Source organism: Pelodiscus sinensis, chromosome 2 (assembly GCF_049634645.1).
Source record: "Pelodiscus sinensis isolate JC-2024 chromosome 2, ASM4963464v1, whole genome shotgun sequence".
Taxonomy (NCBI): domain Eukaryota; kingdom Metazoa; phylum Chordata; order Testudines; family Trionychidae; genus Pelodiscus; species Pelodiscus sinensis.
The window spans coordinates 113,892,709-113,913,228 of NC_134712.1; the positions used below are offsets into that span (position 1 = coordinate 113,892,709).

Below are 20,520 nucleotides of genomic sequence, written 5' to 3' on the forward strand. Positions count from 1 at the left end.
CCTTCAAGTAGAGATACATGATGTCATAAGAATGGTGACATATAACAATATCCCAACACTCCAATGGAAATAATACACGGTAAAGACAAGGAACTACTTTGATGATTCCAAGATAGTCTACCAACAAAAAGTTATTTAGAAGGCTTTGCTGTTTGATAATTTTTAAAAAGTATAAACTTATTTAAAACCGAACAGGTATACTCCTTTCACAAAGCAACTTTTAAACATATTTTACTTTTGATAGAACTTTATCAAAAGGTGGCAGCATAGTTGTTGTGGAAAGGGAAGTTTAAACATTTTAAAATACAGGAGAAAAGATCTGTTTTGATTGTATGTGAAACTGATTCATAGAAGGAACAGAGTTCCAAAGAAAGAAAGGCCTGGAGATAAAATATAATTTAATAAATGGCACGATCCACTGCCTCTCTGAAGGTACTGAATGAAGCCATTTCTTTTGGAAATAAGGCATAGCTAATACCTTTTTGGTGTCATGACAATCATAAAGGGAGATGACAGGTAAGCAATTCCTTGGCAAGTATCAAATCTTCCTAGGCTGTATTCTTGTTTCTTCTACTTCTTCTTTTCTAGACGTTAGTATTTCCATCCTCATGATGCAGGCTCAAGACCTACTCAGGTAAACTCCCCTTGACACCAATGATCTCAGTTCTACCAGTGTGAATCTACTGACGTTAGATTACTTACTACAGATTTACACTGGTGCAAGAAAACAAAGGGAGTTTTTTCTGAGTAAACTTTGAATACTGCCCAGGAATTATAAACAAAATCAGAGTATAGAAACAACAAAAAGATGCCTATTTTTACAACCAATTCAAACAAACTGAAAGCTATGCCCCTTATTTTAAGGTATCAGATGCACATCTGAGCTAAGTCTACACTGGCGCAATCTTGCGCCAGAGCTATCCAAATGAGGCTAAGCGTGGAATATCGCCGAACCTCATCTGCATATCTAATGAGCCGCCATTTTGTGGAAGAGGCTCTTGCGCAAGAAGGAGCTGTCTACACTGCCCCTTCTTGCACAAGAAAAACCCTCTTGTGCAATGCTGTAATGCTGATTATTTTCAGGCATAACGGCATTGTGCAAGAGGGCTTTTTTTGCGCAAGAAGGGGCAGTGTAGACAGCTCCTTCTTGCGCAAGAGCCTCTTCCGCAAAAATGGAGGCTCATTAGATATGCAAATGAGGCTCGGCGATATTCCACACTTAGCATCATTTGCATAGCTCTGGCACAAGATCGCGCCAGTGTAGACATAGCCATGATGTTTTAAAATGGAAAACTAAAATGGTTTTCTATAAATCTTTTTCATTTATATTTCCATGTGCCTTGAGCAATTCAATCAACTGAAAATCCTACTTTTATATTTTCATATTTTTATATACAGTTAGATTAGGTCAACATAAGTCCTGTTGTGTCGACCTAGTTGTGCATTGACATGAGTCACAGTCCTGCATAGCAGGAAACAATTAATGGCACTGCATGCTTGTATGACACTGGGCCCTACAATAGATTTTCCAAGTCCAAAAGGATTTCCTGTTGACTGTAACAAGCTGACATTCCAAGTTTCTACAGTGTGATTGCTATTTGCTTCTCTACTCTCAGTGCTTCTCTGATTTTGGTGTCCCTTCAGAAGATGGGTGGGGTGAACTTAGAACACAGATTCAGAATGTAGCCTTGTGCATCCAAAAGTTCTGCAGCCTCTATGAATCATCTCAAGCCTGCATGATGATGTGATCCCACCAACAAGCGCTTCCATCCTGAGGCCCGGAAGCAGCTCTCCGTCACCTACGCCTACTCCATGAATGTCACCAACAACCTTCAATTGGTTCTCGCTGTGACCCCAGCAATCTGTGCTCCACGGAATCTTCATGTGCCCCCACCAATCTGGTTTTTCATACGACTCTGCCAACACCAGAGGATTGTGCATCTTGTGCTTGCAAAACTTATGACAATAGTGCAGAACTGTGCAGATTCCATGCATTTGTCAGAGATGCAGGACAGCAAGAAGAGTTGCAGAGTTTCTTGGGATTTTTTTTTAAATACACAAAAATTATGGGATAGAGATTACAAAAGGGGATGGAAAAAGCTGCAGTTTGGTAAGTTGGCCCAGTGCTCTTAGTCACACTTAACTTGTTTCTGTCCTGCCATTGCCAAAACTATTAAAAACAGACTGTGTTAGATGGTGGCTGATTGCACCCTGGGATACCTACCCATGGTTCTGGTTCAGATCTGAATTACCTTCACATTTGGCAGGTGCTAGGGGGACAGGTGTTCTTCCAGAGAGAATTTTAGTTGAAGGTTTAAAATACCTGACTCTTTTAATAGGATTCTGTACACAATGTGAGAAGTCACAATTGACTTGGGTCAACTTCCTAAAGTATTTCCACTTTTAGGACCAAAGCCTGAGGTACTGAACATGCTCAACAATCTTTTCAAGGAGAGCAAAAGACACTTACGTTCCAGAGAGACTCGGCACTTTGCAGGATAAAGCCTTTCCTGAATATGAAGTGGGTTTTTGTTGTTGTTGTTGTTGGTTGTTTTTTGAGAAAATAAATAGTCTGTTACTTATTAACTAAAGTGGTACATGGACCTTGTGGGCAGGGGGAATATTAGACAAGAAAATTAACACAGGAATTCTCAGTAATTAGAGTATTAGGACTGCTTGCAATAAACAGAACAATGTTTGATGAAAACACTTCTTTTATGGCTTCTCACACAGTAAATTTACATTAAAACCAGAGCATGAATACGAGAGAGGTAAAAGGAGATAAAATTCCACATAGGCTCATCTGATGAATAAAACACTACACATACAATCACAAAATGAACCTTTACACTTTTGTCATATTTTCTTAGTCTGCATAATCCTATTGACTTCAAAGGTATTATTGAATGTGTAAGGCTAAGAGGATTTGGCCCTCCAATTATATCAGACAGATGATGAAATAGCAGTAGTAGCAATACTGCAGAATACTAACAGTTCATATTAAAAGATAAATAACTACTTGTCAATAAAAATGCAAATTTTCCTTTGTAAGTATTTGTTCTGAACTGTCAGTGCTGAGTTTAAAACAGGCTTTCACCATCTGAATGGCATCTGTTCATTTAATCAGATCAATTTTTCCTGCATACCAGCTTTGGCCACAGCAGTAATGTCAATATTCACTATGCATGTCTGAGACATGAAGATTTAAGTAGCATCTATTAATGGATTCATAAATATACTCAGTAAAACCAGAGAGCATCTGATTGAAGAGGAAGAAACATTTATAAAATTCTTAACTAATGTAGAGGCCACTTGTCAACAAATTTCTGAGAATAACTTCTCAAAGCTTGTTCCTCTGTTTCCCCTCATTTCTATATTCACAAACATACTCAGAAGGAAAAGGTCACTCTGAAGTCAGTGAATTAGTGATCGCAAAGGGGAGGGGAGCTTCCAGTTTTTAAGGAAGTTTTCACTGTTTTGCTAATAAAATTCTGCTTCAACAGCTGTTAACTCACTAATTCTAAGCTACAGGCTGGACCTCCAAAAACCAGGACTCCCTCGTCCAGCAACATCCAAGGTCTGGCAGGACCACGGATGTTCCTGGACCAGGCAGGTAGTCATGGCTGGGAGCCCCAGTGACAAGAGGGCTGGTAGCCCTGTAGCACAGCCCGGGCCAGCAGGCCCAGGGACGCAACAGTCTGGGCTGCCAGGGCTGCAGCAATACAGCAGCCCGGCAGAGGAGGTGGCTAGGGCTGGCAGCAGGGAGGGGAGGCGGGCTGCGTGGCGGTGCAGATGAGCTCCCCTGATCCGGAAAATTCCCTCGTTCCGGACTGATCAGGTTCCGAGGGGGCCAGACCAGAGAGGTCCAATCTGTACCTATATATTTAGGCAAGGAGCAGTGCTTCTGCTGGAAACATAAGGGTCAATAACTGAACAGCAACCTATCACCCTACATTTCTACCTTGATACACTATGAATAAAAGCATTGAATAGCAAGGTGACAAAATAACTCTTCTTATATATTCCAGAACCTGAACTGAAATCGTTAAGATTATCCATTTGATGTATTTTTGACCGAGACTCACAACATATAAGCCCTGAAAACCTGAAGAAGAACTCAGTGTAAGCTCAAAAGCTTGTCTCTGTCACCAACAGAACTCGGTCCAATAAAAGATATTACCTCACCCACTTTGTCTTAACATATAAACCCATAGTATAGCACAAGTTTGAGCAGATCATATTATAAACCTCTTGTGAACAAATTAACTTCACTATGTAAACTGGCAACGACTGCAGTAGTTATTACATATTATATTACCCTTCCAAACATTGTATACGCTCAAGAGTAAATTTATGGTACCACATACTCATAGTGTAGTCCATAAGTCTTGATTTGCACCTATGCAACAAAGGGATGAGTGAATGAATCGCCATTGAAGTCAATGGAGAGGAACCTGTAACAATAATCATTTGAATCAATGACTGACTCCCGGGATGTGAGAAGAATGTTAGTTTTTGTAACCTCAACCCAGATCATCCCTGCTGTGTCATACATGTGTGACATAATAGCTTGTGCACATATATTTAAATTAAAGTACAAGATATGTACCTAAGACATTTTATGTGGCCTAGTCTCCTCATTTCACATAGAATAGATTATTACATTACAATAATGGCTAAAAGCCAAAACCTAGATCAATGATGAACAAGATGCAGCCTAGGGTCCAGATCTGGCCTGCCTAGCACTTCGATCAGGATTGCATCTGCCCACTTTCTATTTATATTCTGCTGCCCATACCGCCAAATTTCCAGGTGATGCCTCAGGCAGCAGGATCCTATTTAAATAGCTTCTGGCTTCCAGTCACGATGCTACCCTGGTAGGAGCCAGAGCCATGAGCCTTTAAAAAGCTGCACCAATCCCAGGGTGGCTGCCAGGCAACATGGTAGCAGTGGGGCCACAAGCCCTTTGCTGTGTTTTTAATACTGAGGATAGGCTAGTCCGCAGCCCCAACCCTTTCACCTTAGGCCCTGCCCCTTCTTGGGGGGTGGAGCTGGCCTGTGACCACGTTGCACAATTCATTAAGTGGCCCCTCTGCAAAAATGATTGCCCACCCAGACCTAGATGAAAGTTCCATAGTGCTGGGCATTATACATAATCCATGCCCCCCAAAATTTTATACTCTACATAAAGAAAAAAAATAGAAGACAGCTAAAGGAAATCATGTCCTCCCCACTAGTCTTTTAACAGTATACATGAATTTTATTTTCTTCTGCATTGACTTTTTAAAATATTCAAAATAAGCCAGGACTTAAAGAAAAAAGCTGGATTCCTTCCACCTGTTTGCATAGCAAAGGGGTGTCTGTCTATTGAGTAAATCACAGGTTTAGAACTTCTTTCTCTAAAGCTTGGACTGGTGATATAAGCGCACATTGTAACGTCAAAGATCAGAGGCTGCTGACTTCTATGCATGACTTCCACAGGAAAACTCTCCAAATGCCTTGTCAGACTGGGAACAATTGTTCTTCCTTTTTCAGGAGACATTCATTTCAATTTTTCTTCACAGAAGGGTTGTGGTAGCCATGATGAAGCTAATATGAGCAAGAGCCTCTTTCCTCACCATAAGCCAGGACACTGACAATCTACTGTACAATGAGCAGCAGCCCTGGTCTGTTCTCTCCAGCACTACTGCACTGGTTTATTTTCATGACCGGAGTGAATACGTGGTTGAGCTACAGCTTGATGACTTAGCAAGTACTTTACCTCAGCTTATTGATTTCTCATGTACGCCCCCCACTCACCAAGTAGGAATACTTCTATTAGTGCTTCCCCATCAACCTTCTCAGGAGAGAAGGTTGTTCTGTACAGCTCACAATCTGAAATAGAGTTCTCATTCTCAATTAACCTGGGCTGGGACTGGTTGAGCAAGTGGAAGGGAAAACCAATTTCAGATAGGAGTATTCCTATCCTTTTCATTCAGCTTCTCTCATATTCAATACTCACTTAACCTTCACAGAACTTCAGGATCAAGACTTGACTAACACTTGATAAATTAAATCCATGGTATAGTATTTTCACATGTGTAGCATTCAAATTAAAAATACCTCTCAGAATATCTAAGGCAAAACCCACCAAACAAAGGGCAAGGTAGAAATCTGTAATCTAGTCCTGATTCAGCCACTGATTTGCTCTATACACTTTGCACATCATTTAATGATTTATAACTCAATTATTGCATTTAACAAATAGCAATAATAAAATTCATTGAGATCTATGTCTGAAAAATATTATATACTTAGTGCAAGAATATTGTGGATACTTGTGTATGTATATTACCAAAGGGATAGCAGAGTTTATTGGGTGACTGGTTGGTAACAAAATCAGACCACAGAGATGCACTGTATAAATAATATCTGGATAATAAAGCCCTCTGATGAGTGTGTGAATCACTTGGTTTTGATACATGATCATTAACCTGTACCTAACAAGGAATGCTTCCCACAAAACAATGACAATGTGTATATTTGTTTCCCAAGGACACAGTATCACCATAAAGGAATGCGATCAAAATAAGGGGGAAAAATATTGAGGTACTCATTCTCACACAGGACAAACCTGAATACATCAATAAATATAGTGGAAGACAGTGGAGGTATGAAACCCCTCTTCATTATTTCCTGCAGCCATAGGGATTATTGGTCATACTAAGAACAAATTTTGGCATGAGTACTGTATTTATTTAAATTCTAATCTGAGATGTATGCCAAGCATCACTGAGTAGTTTGGATAACACACTGCTACATTTATCTATCTCCCCTGTACATACATAGGATAAGTTTCTACCCTACCAGGAAGACAGCAAATATTATGTGGTCATTTTCCATATTCCATTATATAGTGAGGAAAAAATAAAACTTCTACAAAGCTTACATAAGTGTGGTGTACCACTTAAAGTGATATGGAGACTTAGTCACCCATACTTTATCAACCTTTCCCAAAGGGTATGGTGTGTCCTGAACAATTACTTGTTCACCGGTTTCAGGGGGTGTCAAGGAGAAGAAACAGAAATGGAACGGTCATAGGGCAAACTTCCCCCAGGCTGCTTTGTCAACAAAATGGAGGAGTTGAAAAGTGGCACTCCAAGTTGAACCTCTGTGTCCCAGAACTCCCTGGTCCAGCTCAGAAGGGAGTGGGGGTTGCACAGTCCATAGCTGGCAGGGCTATGAGTGCTGGCGGGAACCACCGGAGCTCCCAGGGCTGCTGCAGCCAAGGAACCTGGGAGTGAAGCCCAGCGGAGAGGCTCCCCCTCACTCCCCCCCCCCCACACACAACTTCCCTGGTCCGGGAAGGTGCTCAGCTCCCCAGGGATGGGTGGAAATTGTTGAAATCCTTATGGAATTCTTCAAGGGTCTCCTTCCCATGGATCCATATGATGAGGATGTCATCAATGTAGCGTAAGTAGAAGAAGGGGCTAGAGGATGAGAGATGAGGAAATGTTCATGGTCATCCATAAAAATGCTGGCATATTTTGGGGCCATGCAGGTGCCCATAGCATTGCTGCTGACTTGAAAGTATAAATTGTCCCCAAATTAGAAAAAAATGATTTATATTCCTGATATTTCTAATATTTAAAAAAATGGTTGGAAAAATTTCTTAAAAGACTTCTCTGTCTGTTTTTTGCTTCTTTTGGGTGTATGGAAAGGGGCCTAAACCAACTGATTTTTCTTATCTTTGAAGTTCTCCTTCTATCAAAATCTTTGTGTGTGTCAGCACTCTTTGTAGCTCTATAACTTTAGAGATACTTCCTCTGAAATAATTAGTTACAGTTTATGGGGTACACATACAACTTCTTAAACATGTGTATTATAATGGAAAACATTACTATTAAAGTTTATGGTGTGAAGATAAAGTGGAGTGTGTGGTTTTCAATTAACTTTTTAAAGTGTTAAACTATTCCAGCTTTTGTACCTCTCCTGTGAGAGTTGAAAAATGAAAACCTGTTCATTAGACATGAAAATTATTTAAGAACTAGCCAATAGCCCGTCATAAAATGGGATTTTCGGGTCTCTCCTCCATGTCCGTCTCTCTCTCTTGCCTCCCCCTTCTCTCTCTCAGCTCTCCTCTGCCTCCTGCCTCTCTCTCCCCGTCCCTCTTTCTCTTCTCCGGCTCCTACCTCTCACTCTTCCTTTCTCTTCTCCTCCCCCTCCTGCCTCTCACTCAGGGGACCGCGGAGCCCAAACAGCCATTTGGGCTGCACGCTCCCCTTGCGGGGGCAAGCAGCACAAGTGGCTGTTTGGGCTTCATGCTCCCCATGCAGCATGGGGACCACAGAGCCCAAACGGCCTCTTGTGCCGCTTGGTCCCACACAGCGGCTCGGCTGAGCGACACAGAAGTCAGCTGAGCGCCACGGTGGGAGGGGAAAGGGGGTGAGGGGGTGACGTGCACGGCCAGGGCCCTGCCGTGTACGTCACCGCCCCACTCCCCTTTGCCACTCAGCCGTGGCTGAGTTCTGCACCGCTCCGCCAGGCTGCAGCAAGGGAGCAAGCGGAGCAAGCAGCCGTTTGGGCTCCCCCGCGGCGGCCTGGCTGAGCGGCGCAGAAGTCAGCCAAGCGCCATGGTGGAAGGTGAAGGGGGGCGGGGCAGTGACGTACATGGCCGGGCCCTGTCCTCTGGCTGTGTACATCACCGCCCCGCCCCCCTTCTCCTCCTGCCGTGGCACTCAGCTGACTTCTGCGCCACGGCAGGAGGCAATTGTGCCCCCCAGGGGCAAGACGTAATGCTACAGCGTTACAGAGTCACAGACATTAGGCTACTATATATTTGATGAGAAGTAACTGCACGTTCTCATTTCATTTAAAACTATTGATTACATGTAGATTTTCATCATTTGCTAAATGACAGACGGAACAAGAATTAAATTGTAACTGCAAGATGTGTAGTTCAGCCAACCAAGTCTTACAACACTGGGAGAATAAATGGAGTCATGTGAAGTTTACTCCAGTTATGTCATATATTTAATGTCTATTTAAGGGCTGATGGGAGGGGCATCGCAGCACAAGTTAATCTGGAAATAATGTGTTGTCCTCAAGTTGAGAACAATCAATGAAAGTATTCTGGTGATGTTCTATTTCTAATTTTTTTTTCCAGTGAATGCATTGTCATTTAATGAATAGTTTTCAGTAGGAGATCAGTAGAATTGGGTAAAAAACATTATTTAGATTCTAGAATGGACGACTCAGGCCAAGGAGACGATTCCCATGCTTAAAAGGGTCTGAAATGCTCAACATTTCAGAAAGGAGGAACTAGGAAGTGGCAGAAAGCAGAGGGAAACAAAGTCCAAACACAATGTTTGGGTGGACAGTGAAGAAGGTGAAGAGAGAATAAAACAAAAAGGAGATATAACAGAAAGTGTTTGCTTTTGCTCTGTAGGAAGTCTGGTAGAAATAAATTAGGACTCTGTTTTACTCTTCATTGAGCAATGCTAATTTTCTTCATTTGTATTCACATTTTGTTGCACTGTATACTGACTCCCTCTAGGGCAGAGGTGAGGGTAGGAGGCAAGAGCATGATGAGGTTTTTTTCTTAATGTGACTCAGGTTTTACATTCTATATAATGGTTTTCTATGACAATGTGTTGGCATATACTGTGGGTGGTGTTTAAGTTAGTAATGATTTAAACATTTAAATGAGGAAACCAAATTCCACGATGAAGAAAATGGTATATTATCCCTCATTTAATACATATGTGGTCAGCTACTTGAGTACATGTCCTACAGTTTCTTATTTCTTAAGAAATGGTGACCACAGGTCAGGTCATTTTGAGAGAAGGTGAATGTGGTTGGATTACAAAATCTGTGTCTTGAACTTTCCTTTCTGTATGCCACAAAGGCAGGGCATAATGGTTAAAGTTACTTCAGAATTTGGTTCCACGTGTTCTTAAGTAATGTAGTGTCACCATAGCCATTCCTTAGTTAAGCAAAATGAATGCAACCCTGAGGAAAACTTTGCCAATTCCATGCCTGATCTAACAGAAGTTTCTGTGTATAGGAACTAAATGCAGTATTTTTCCACTTGTTATATGCATTATCGATTATTTTGTTTCTCTTCTCTTAACTTAAAAATTCTACTAGGCAGTAGTTACGTTATAGGAACTATCACAGGAGATAGAGTTAACTAGCTCAGAATTACCCCTTTAAACACAGTATTGTAAAACTTCCAGGAGTAAAGGATGGCAAGCAGAAAAGGTTGGATACTGAATTACCATATTGATGCAAACATGTTTTCATAAGACTGTGGGTCTGTCTCTGCTCCTGTTGAACACGATGACAAAACTCTCACTGAGAACAGAACTGGGCCTGTTGCCCAGATTATGGTGTCTCATCATTGTAGCATATGATACTGGGGGTCTCTGCAGTTAGTATGCTGAGCAAATGGATACTTAAATTATATAATTTACAATAGAATTTTCCAAACCTTTGGAAGCTGAGCTTTCAGGAAAGTTAAACTACAGGTTGGACCTCTGTGGTCTGGCTCCCTTGAGATCTTTATCAAACATTCTTAAAACTTAAATACCCACCTGGGAAAGTGAAGAAACAGATTGACAGAGCCAGACAAATATCTAAAAATCTACTATTTCAAGACAGGCCCAAAGAGGAAAACAACACACCACCACTGGTCATCAAACACAGCCCCCAGCTCAAACCCCTCCAGTACATCATTGACAATCTATAACCTATTCTGGAAAACGATCCTTCACTCTCACAAGCCTTGGGGGACAGGCCAATTCTCACCTACAAACAATCCTCAACCTGAATCAAATACTTTCTAGCAGCCACACATCACACTTCAGATACACTCCCTCAGGAACCTATCCCTGCCACAAAACCCATTGCCAACTCTGTCCACATATCTATCCAAGCGACATCCTCACAGGACCTAATCATATAAGCCACAACATCAGGAGTTCATGCAAGTGCACATTTTCTAATGTGATCTATGCCATCAAGTGCCCCTCTGCCATGTCTTTTGGCCAAACTAGATAATCTCTATGACAAAAGATTAAAGGACACAAATCAGACTTCAGAAACAAACCTGAACAAACCATGCTTCTCCCTCAGAGACCATGTTACACATGCTCGACGTGCGACGAGCTCTCTCCTTTTACATAGAAAGAACCCGCTCCTGGAGAAGTACGGACAGGCTACTTGTGTCAATAGCACAGCGTTCCAAAGGCAATCCTCTTTTGAGTCAACGTATAGCTAGACTTATTACTACTTGCATCACGACATGTCATTCATTCAAAGGAAGGTCACTCACTTCTCAGCCTATTGCTCATTCCACTAGAGCGGTTGCCACCTCCACCGCCTTTGCCCGAGGCGTCCCTTTCAGTGACATTTGCCGGGCAGCCACCTGGTCCTCTAGCACTTCTTTCATACATCATTATGCTATAGTGCGGCGTTGGGCCTCAGACAAGGCAGTAGCATCTGCGGTTCTAGCCTCTGCAGACAATCATTGACCCGGAGCGACGCGGAGCACCTACGGGGACACATCTCGAAGAACGATCGTTACTACACAAGGTGAGTAACTTCCCCTTCTTCTTCAAGTGGTTCCCATGGGTGCTCCACTCTAGGTGACTAGAAAGCAGTAGTCCAGATGCGCACCGGGTCAATGATTGTCTGCAGAGGCTAGAACCGCAGACACTACTGCTGCGTCTGAGGCCTGTAAGGGAACATTATAACCTGTCTGGTCACTCAAACATGGATTTAAAAGTAGCCATTCTTCTACAAAGGAATTTCACCAGCCAATTGCAGAAAGAGAGCGTGGGATTGGTATTCATCTACAGATTTGACACTATTTCTCTGGGCATGAACAAAGATATTAATTGGATGTTGCATTATAAAGCCAGTCTCCCCTGCCTCTAACTACTGCATTTTTACATCAAAAGGTAAAAATGGGACACTTCCAGCCTGCTTCATTAGCTTTGGTCCTACAATTGACAAATACTTTTTTTCCCTTTCTTTCCCCTCTGTTATAAATATCCTGGTCTGTTATTTCCACTCCAGCTCATCATCTGATGAAGTGGGCTTTACCCATGACAGCTTATGATACTATATACTTTTGTTAGTCTCTCAGGTGCCACAGGATTAGTCGTTGCTTTTCAAGTTACAGACTAACACTGCTACCCCTCTGAGATTTTTTATGAATATAAATGTTTCTGCTTCAAGACTCACTGGAGGACCAGAAAATGAAGTGGGAGCTTGCTGAGCCCTCCTTTAGGTCCTGATTTAGGAAAATACTTAAGTACACAATTAACTCAATCCAGCATGAATGTGAAGTTAAGCACATGCTTATGTGCTTTCCTGTGATGTCAGCTCTCAAGATTTTACTGAGCATCTAATAATGTTTGGTATTTTATTTAAATCCTCAGCTCCTGGAGTTATGGGATAGCAAATAACTCAGCATAAGTCTGTTTTTTTAGTTGGCCGGTTAAACGGATAAAATTATACCATTTAACCAGTTAACTGTTGGCAGGCAGGCAGATGGCAGCTGAGGCCAGATTCTCACCCATCCTCCTGGGATGTGTCAAAGGAGCAGGGATTCTGCCTGATGGCCCAGTATGGCCAGTATCTCTCTGGTTTGTGCGGGCCGGCCCAGGCTGCTCCAGTGTGGCCAGGATCCTACTGGCCTGCACCAGCGCAGTCAGGATCCCGCCTTGTGCCCAGGTGACTGCAGCCAGGGCTATAGTCCTGCCAACCAACCCAAGCTGCTCCAGCACTGTCAGGGCCGAAGCCCGCCTTGCCCTGCTCTCACACGGCCAGAGTCCTGCCTGGCTGCCTGGGCTACTCTGATGCATCTGGGGCAGGGGCAGGATTCCGCCAGTGTGGCCATGACTGGAGCCAGGTCCCACCTGGCTGCTCTGCTACGGTCCTGTATGGCTGCCAGGGCTGCAATCCCGCCAGTGGTCCTTCTGGCATAGCCAGGGCTAGAGGAGGCCGGTCCTGCCTGTCATCCCCACACAGCCAGCCACACTCAGCCAGGGCTGCTTCAACCTGGCTGTCCAACTGGTAGCCAGTAAGCAGTCTGATAAGACTAACTCTTACAGAGTAATCAGTTAAATGGTTAACCTTTTAGATGCATAATAAGAGCGGTCATACTGGGTCAGATAACAAGTCCATCTAGCCCAGTATTTGGATGAGGGCTAAGGCCAGGTGCTCCACAGGGAACAAATAGAACAGGTAATCATCTATTGATCAGTTCCCTGTTGCCTATTCCCAACTTCAAACAAAGGCTAGTCGTGAAGCACTATGAAGAAAAGCTTGATATATGAAACCAAAATGTTCAAAAAGAAGAAAGCAAATATAAAGACCCAAAATGTATTTTTTTTTTAATCTCATTATTTGTAGGAACCTGCAAAGAATTTGGCTCTCACCAAACTGGGTGACCAGGCAAGAAAATGGCACATGAAATTGAATGTTGATAAATGCAAAGGAATGCATATTGAAAAACATAATCCTAGCTACACATACAAAATGATGGAGTGGAATATAGTTCCTTCCAATCAAGAAAGAAATCTTGGAGTCATCATGGACAGTTCTCCGAAAACATCTGCTTATTGTGTAGCAGCAGTCAAATAAGCAACAGACTGTTAGGAATCATTAGGAAAGCAATAGATAATAAGACAGAAAATATCATAATGCTACTGTATAAATCTATTTTACGCCCACTCGAATGCCATGTGCAGTTCTGATCGCCTTATTTCAACAAAAATATATTAAAATTGGAAAAAGTACAGAGAAGTGCAACAAAGATTATTAGGGGAATGGAACGGCTTCCATATGAGGCGTGATTATAAACACTGAGACAGTTCAGCTAGGAAAAGAGATTACTGAAGGGATATATGATAGAGATCTATAAAATAATGAATGGGGAGAAGAAACTGAACCAGGAAGCATCACTTACACTTTCACATGGTACATGAGCCAGGAGTCACCCAATGAAATTAATAGGCAGCAGGTTTAAAACAAACATAAAGAAGCACTTCTTCATACAACACACAAGCCAACTGGTGAGACTCACTGCCAGAGGATGTTGAGAAGACCAAAAGAATATCTGGTTCAAAAGAGAATTAAATAATTTCATTCAGGTTAGTTCCATCAACAGCAATTAGTCAAGACAGGTTTCCCTAAACATCTGATTGCCAGAAGCTGCATTGGAGATAGAGGGTGGATTACTTTTTGAAGTGAAAAATAAGATGTGATTTTTATGAGAGTCATAGGCTGAAAATCTCAGATTCATGTTATGATCATAATTCCCTCCCCCCATCCCACCCCAGCTGCGTGGCTGTGCAGATTCCCATTAAAGCATGTATAGGAGCTATTAAACCTTGCAGTGGGGCTCAAGGCTAGCAGTGAGAGATTTCTCTCCCCAAGGTCTGCAATTGCTGGGATGGCAGCGAAGGGTCCCTCCCTGCCAACCCCAGGATCGAGCTACCATGTCTGGCGGAGGGGAGCTACTCCCTGGTGGCCCCAGCAGGGAGCCACCCAGATAAGCTGGAGCACTAACACCCTCTTGAGCCCCACCAGCCCTGAGCACCCTCCTACACCACAAAGCCCACCTCACATTCCTATTCCAGAGCCTGTCCCCCCCCTACACTCCAACCCCCAACCCTGAGCCTCTCCACAACCCTGCCCCCTTCTTGCATCTTAAACCCCTCATGCCCAACCCCACCCCAGACCTGCACGCCCAGAGTCCTTGCACCCCAACTCTCTGTCCCAGCATTCAACTCCAACTCCACCCTAGAGCCCACACCCCCAGCCGAAGCCCATACCCCAATCCTCACATTCCTGTACCCCAACCTTCTGCCAAGGCCTAAGCCCCCTCCCACACTCAGAACCCCTTGACCTAGCCCCCACCACATGAATTTTATTATATGCAGCAACATAAAGGTGATGTGTTGCATATCAGCTCCATGTTGCACGTCACCTCCACGTTGGTGCACAAAAGAAAAATTCATCTGCTCAGGGATGAAAAAATTAGAGGAAATTATGTTCATGGTTCTATTCCAGACTCATTACAGAGGCAGAGGCAAGCCATACAGTTTGAATACAAGCTTCTCCACAGTGTACTAGCGGGAGGGAATACTTAGCAAACATGATAAAAGAACTTTGGGCAGACTAGTGAAATACAGACTCATTTAGGACCAATCCTAAAGTATTTATGTATATGCATGAGTAGTCCCACAGATATTAGTGGAACTATTTGCATACTTAAACTTAAGCATGTAGGGTGTTTGCAGGTTCAAAACTTTAATGTTTAAGCTTGGACTCATTTAACATTTCGCTATGGAAGTTTTTCTTGGAGGCAAGGGAAAAGGTAATTTGTCTGTAATGACACTGAGAAAAATGTCACTAGAGATCAAGCTGAATACAACTCAATTTATATGGGTTTTCCACCACAAATGATATATCATTGCAGTCAATGCTCAAGTCTGTTTAGCATAGTTTAAACCAGTGGTCCCCAACCTTTGGAGGTTGCTGGGAGCTAGGGGGCAGGGCCGTTTGCCCGCCGGGCGCCAGGGGGCAGGGCCCCCCATAGCCGCGCGCCTGGGGGTGGGGCCCCCCATATCAGCGCGCCCGAGGGCGGGGCCACCTCCAAGAGCCGCGCACCCGGGGCCAGTGTCCCGTCCCCCCCAAGTGCCGCGCGCCCAGGGCCGGTGCCCCCCCCTCCAAGCGCCGCACACTTGGGGCTGGAGCTCCCCCCCAAGTTGCCGCACACCCGGGGCTGGCGCCTCCTCCAAGCGCTGTGCGCCCAAAGCGCGGGCGGCCAATTTGCGGTGCTCCTGGGGCTGGCGCTCACTGTGTGCCATGCACCCGGTGCCGGCTCTGGCACCATGCGTGTGCCATGTGCCCAGGGCCAGGCCAGTCCCGAGAACATGGCGGGCGCACACGAATGCACCGTGTTGGGGACCACTGGTTTAAACTCTCACACAACATAAGTCTCTACAAAGCATTTAAACGGAATGAGTTTGTAGAGAAAGACATAAGGTAATTAAGAGTTCATAGGTAGAATACATCATTCAGCAAGCCCAAGCTGGTCTGTAGAAAAGCTGCAAAAATATAATTAAAATCCTCTAAAAGGTAAATATCTATAAATTTCACATTTGATCATCCAGTAGCTGTAACTGCTGACAACTTACTAGGGTAATTGCTTTCAGGCTCTCTCCACAGGCTCTGCAGCGGTAAATGCTTTCGAAGAGACATCACAAGGAAGAAACCGCAAGGGAACACCATCTACTGGAAGGCATGGGATGCGTAGTACTAGGGATGGGTGTTCCACGACCACCACCCTCAAAAGAAGACGACGGGTGGTGGTGGTCGGGGACTCCCTCGTAAGAGGGACTGAGCCATCCATCTGCCGTCCGGACCTGGAATATCGAGATGTGTGCTACTTACCGGGAGCTCGAATTCAGGATGTGACTGAGAGGCTTACCAAACTGATCAAACCTTTGGATCACTACCCCTTCCTGCTTCTCCACATGGGAACTAACGATACGGACAAGAATGACCTTGAGTGGGTTACTGCGGCTTATGTAGCACTGGGAAGAAGGATCCAAGAATTCGGAGCGCAAGTGGTGTTCTCGTCCATCCTCCCTGTTGAAGGGAAAGGACTGGGCAGGGATCGTCGAATTGAGGAAGTAAATGCGTGGTTGCGTAGTTGGTGTCGCAGAGAGGGCTTCGGTTTCTTCGACCATGGGACTCTGTTCCAGGCACAAGCATTGTTAGGAAGAGATGGGATTCACCTAACCAAGAGAGGAAGGAACATCTTCGCGGGCAGGCTTACAAACCTAGTGAGGAGGGTTTTAAACTAGGTTCGTTGGGGGACGGTGACCAAAACCCTGAGGGGAGTGGGAAAGTTGGATACCAGGAAGAAATGCAAAGAGGAACGAGCAAGAAAGGAGGACCCCTGATTCGAATGGAGAAGATAGGACAATCAACTGGTTATCTGAGATGTTTGTACACTAATGCGAGAAGCCTGGGCAACAAACAGGAATTGGAGGCCCTGGTCCAGTCCAAGAAATATGATTTAATTGGGATAACTCTTTAATTGGGAGACTTGGTGGGATGACTCGCATGACTAGAGCGCTGTCATGGAAGGGTATAGACTGTTCAGGAAGAACAGGCAGGGGAAAAAAGGAGAAGGAGTTGCACTATACGTAAAAGAACACTATGATGGCTCTGAACTCCAGTATATAGAGGGAGGAAAAACCTGTTGGAGACTATGGGTTAAGTTTAGAGGTGCAAAAAACAGCAGTGATGTTGTGGTTGGTGTCTACTACAGGCCACCGAATCAGGGGGATGAGGTAGATGAGGCTTTCTTCGGACAACTGAGAGAAGCTTCCAGATTACGGGCCCTGGTTCTCATGGGGGACTTTAATCACTCTGACATCTGCTGGAAAACCAATACGGCAGTACACAGGCAATCCAGGAAGTTTTTGGAGAATGTTGGGGATAACTTCTTGGTACAAGTGCTGAAGGATCCGATCAGGGGCCGTGCACAGCTTGATCTTCTGCTCACAAACAGGGAGGAACTAATAGGGGAAGCAGAGGTGGGTGACAATCTGGGAAGCAGAGATCATGAGATGGTAGATTTCAGGATCCTGACCAAAGGAAGAAAAGAGAGTAGGAAAATACACACCTTGGACTTCAGAAAAGCAGATTTTGACTCCCTCAGACACCTAATGGGCAGAATTCCCTGAGATGCTAACATGAAGGGGAAAGGAGTCCATGATAGCTGACAGTATTTTAAAGAAGCTTTATTGAAGGCACAGAAAGAAACCATCCCGATGTGTAGCAAGAGAAGCAAACATGGTAGGAGACCAGATTGGCTTATGGGGGAAATCCTTGGTGAACTTAAGCACAAAAAGGAAGCATACATAAAGTGGAAATTTGGACAAATGACCAGGGAGGGGTTTAAATGTATAGCTTGAGAATTCCGGGGGGTTATCAGGAAGGCGAAAGCACGATTGGAATTGCGATTGGCAAAGGATGTGAAGAATAACAAGAAAGGTTCCTACAGGCATGTTAACAAGAAGAAGGTGATCAGAGAGGGTGTGGGGCCCCTACTGGATGAAGGAGGTAACGTAGTGACAGATGATGTGGGGAAAGCTGAAGTACTCAATGCTTTCTTTGCCTCTGTATTCACGGACAAGGTCGGCTCCCAGACTAACACGGCAAGTGATGCAAGATGAGATGAAAATGGACAGCCCTTGGTGGGTAAAGAACAGGTTAGGAACTATTTAGAAAAGCGAAACGTACACAAATCCATGGGTCCGGATTTAATGCATCCGAGGGTACTGAGGGAGTTGGCAAATGTCTTTGAGGAGCCTTTGGCCATTATCTTTGAAAAATCATGGAGATCGGGAGAGATACCAGATGATTGGAAAAAGGCAAATGTAGTGCCCATCTTCAAAAAAGGGAAGAAGGACGATCCAGGGAACTATAGGCCAGTTCCTGGAAAAATCATGTAAGGGATCCTTAAAGAATCCATTTTGAGGCACTTGGAAGAGAGGAAAGTGATTAGGAATAGTCAGCATGGCTCTGTGAACATGAGAAAGTCAGTGGATGTGATATGCCTTGACTTTAGCAAGGCTTTTGATATAGTCTCCCACAATATTCTTGCCAGCAAGTTAAGGGACTGTGGATTGGATAAATGGACGGTAAGATGGATAGAAAGATGGCTAGAAGGCCAGGCCCAGCGGGTAGTGATCAACGGCTTGAATGTCAGGATGGCGGTCGGTTTCTAGCGTAATGCCCCAAGGTTCGGTTCTAGAACTGGTTTTGTTCAATATCTTTATTAATGACCTGGATGAAGGGACGGATTGCACCCTCAGCAAGTTTGCAGATGACACTAAGCTAGGGGGAGAGGTAAATACGCTTGAGGGCAGAGATAGGGTTCAGAGTGACTTAGACAAATTGGAGGATTAGGCCACAAGAAATCTGATGAGGTTCAACAAGGACAAGTGCAGAGTCCTGCACTTGGGACGGAAGAATCCCAAGCATTGTTACAGACCAACCAGCCAAGTAGTAGTTCTGCAGAAAAGGACCTGGGGGTTACAGTGGATAAGAAGCTGGATATGAGTCAACAGTGTGCTCTTGTAGCCAAGAAGGCTAATGGCATATTAGGTTGCCTTAAGAGGAGCATTGCCAGCAGATCCAGAGATGTCATTATTCCCCTTTATTCGGCTCTGGTGAGGCCACATCTGGAGTATTGTGTCCAGTTCTGGACCCCCCACTACAAAAAGGATGTGGACGCATTAGAGAGGGTCCAGTGGAGGGCAACCAAAATGATTAGGGGGCTGGAGCATATGACCTATGAGGAGAGGCTGAGGGAGTTGGGTCTGTTTAGTCTTCAGAAGCGAAGAGTGAGGGGGGATTTGGTAGCAGCCTTCAACTTACTAAAGGGAGATTCCAAAGTGGATGGAGAAAGGCTGTTCTCAGTAGTGACAGATGGCAGAACAAGGAGCAATGGTCTCAAGTTGTGGTGGGAGAGGTCCAGGTTGGATATTAGGAAAAACTATTTCACTAGGATAGTGGTGAAGCACTGGAATGGGTTACCTAGGGAAGTAGTGGAGTCTCCATCCCTAGCAGTGTTTAAGTCTCAGTTTGACAAAGCCCTGGCTGGGTTGATTTAGTTGGGATTAGTCCTGCCTAGAGCAGGGGGCTGGACTTGATGACCTTGTGAGGTCTTTTCCAGCTCTATGGTTCTATGATTCTGTGCTTCTATGATCAGTTCCCAAAGGCCTCAAGCCACTGCTGATTGAATAGATTACAGTGATGTTCTGTTAGCATAAGCCCCTAGGTAGGCATTATGGCACTGTTAAAACAAACCACAACAAAAACCTGTAGAACTAGAATTCCACGGAACCTTTATCTCTCCAGACCTGTCTGCTGACATTTACCACAGCCATTTCTGCACTGCTGACAATGGTTATTTGTTAAAACACTGCAGCAGAAACAAGCATCAAAACACAGATGAAAAGAATAAGTAACTTAAAGCAGCAAACGTGGTGAGATGTAGTGACCTATCTTTGGAGTGGCAGGGGAGGAGTTACCCTTCTGTTGGCTACAGTTGTTTGGAGCCAGTGTAAAAGACAGGAGATGTCATATAACCAAAGCAAGAAATAAAAGGCAGGCCTGTCACTCACTTTGGGGAGGGCAGAGGATGAGAAAAATCAGTTTTGGGGCTCTTTGTACATATGAACTTGGGCCAGGAGAGTTACCCAGAACAAACTAGGAACAAGAGCCGAAGAAAGGGCTAATGACAGACTTAGGAAAGAAACAGGAAGATCAGGACATTCCGGAGTCTCCCTGCCCCCTCTAAAGAAATTAAAGGCATGGGAGAGCTAGTGTGCATGCGAATGGCTGGGATCTCAAGAGAACTAGTACTTGATGGCCTGACACAAGGGTAATTGGGAAGAAACCCCGGGGAAAGAAGCAAATGAACTTCTTGACACAAAGGAAAGT

At 44.2% G+C, this 20,520-nt stretch overlaps 1 protein-coding gene and 1 long non-coding RNA gene across 7 annotated transcripts in view; one reads left to right on the plus strand and one right to left on the minus strand.

Moving 5' to 3' along the window:
• FARS2 (phenylalanyl-tRNA synthetase 2, mitochondrial) overlaps positions 1 to 20,520 on the minus strand; it is a 391,854-nt gene that overhangs the window by 335,173 nt on the left and 36,161 nt on the right. The window lies entirely within an intron of this gene.
• Positions 289 to 4,162, plus strand: LOC142827182 (uncharacterized). Its single transcript, XR_012901671.1, has 3 exons — positions 289 to 516; positions 2,408 to 2,521; positions 4,029 to 4,162. It is a non-coding gene; the product is annotated as an uncharacterized LOC142827182 (long non-coding RNA).